The following is a 1,631-nucleotide window of genomic DNA, read 5'->3' on the forward strand; positions in this document are numbered from 1 at the left end:
CAGTTTTATAAATGACAAATTTACTAAATAATTAATCTTTTATTTTCATTAAGTAAACATAACAAAATTTAGACATATCATCTGTAAAAGTAATGAAGTATTTATTACCACCTTTAGAGGAGACACCATTTAAATAATAACCATCACTATGAATTAATTCAAGTAGCGATGAGTTTCTTATAACAGATTTAAATGGCTTTCTAGGCTGTTTTGGTTGAACACAAATTAGACATTTTTCATCCAAATCAACAGGAACTTTAGGATAATCTCTAAATCCATCATTCTTTTAACATTATGATAACTAACATGGCCTAATCTAGCATGCCATATTGAAGAGGAACATGTAGAAAATACAAATTTATTATTAGATTAAATTTGTCTACTACATTATTTTGAATATTTATTACAAACAAACCATCACTCACATAGCCTTTCCCCACAAATGACCCATATTTAGTTATAATAAATTTATTGGATTGAAATAATAATGTGTAGCCTGCTCCACTGAGTAAAGATCCACTAATTAGGTTTCTCTTAATCTCTGGTACGTAAAATACTTCTTCTAAAAGGAAGAGTATTTACAAATGTTAATTTGAGTACAATTTTTCCTACTCTAAATACTTGTGCAGAGGTGGAATTATCCATCATCACTTTCATACTGCTTGTATCCGTTCATCGGTTCCAACAGAGTCGGTCCCCGAAAACACCATATGAGCCTGTGGGTTAGGCGATCTTGGTTGTTCATTGCCTTGATATTTCCTTTTCTTATAGCGACAATTTTTGGCCAAGTGACCCGGTTTGTTATAGTTAAAACAAATGGATCTCTTACCATCTTTATTAATATAGGACTTTGGTTTCAAATTATTCTCATAATTAGTTTTACCCTTATTGAATTTGGACTTATGATGTAATGAGTTCTTATGTATTTTATGGCCTTCTACAATATTTACTTTAGACTGAAAATCAGAAATCAATGGTGGGATGGGATCATTTTCCAAGTGTTGTTCTTGGATCCTAATGGTAGATATCAAGGTCTCTATAATCATATCTTTAGTCTTATGTTTAAGAGATGGGCCAAAATTTTTCCATCATCCCACCATTGGTTTCTGATTTTCAGTCTATTCCAGCATCTTGTACACCATATTTTTTATCAAGAGCATTCCAAATATCTTTGGCAGATTTAATGTGTAAATAAACATCAAAAAGTGTATCACTTAAATGATTTAAAATCCTACATCTACACAAATTATCTTTTTCTACATATGTTTGCAATTCAATAGTACATGCGAGCTCATGTAAATCATCATAAGGATGATCATTTTCAATAACAAAATATAATCCAAGTATTGTAAGAAAGATTTTCATTTTTTCTTGTCAACGCTTAAAATTGATTCCTCCAAATTTCTCCGGTGCAATAAGTTTGTTTGAAAACATGGTGGCAACCAATCAAATAAAAAGATATATGTGAAAAGTCACATCACATAAATGAAATGGTACTTGTGAAAAGTCACAACTTAAATGAAAGAATATTTTTAAGAAGTCACAACTTCTCAAATATTAGAGAATACATTAAAAATGTTTCTAATTCACTAAAGGACAGAACCCTTTATTTGGTTGGGAAGCGATTAAGG

Source organism: Juglans regia, chromosome 1 (genome assembly GCF_001411555.2).
Source record: "Juglans regia cultivar Chandler chromosome 1, Walnut 2.0, whole genome shotgun sequence".
Lineage (NCBI taxonomy): Eukaryota > Viridiplantae > Streptophyta > Magnoliopsida > Fagales > Juglandaceae > Juglans > Juglans regia.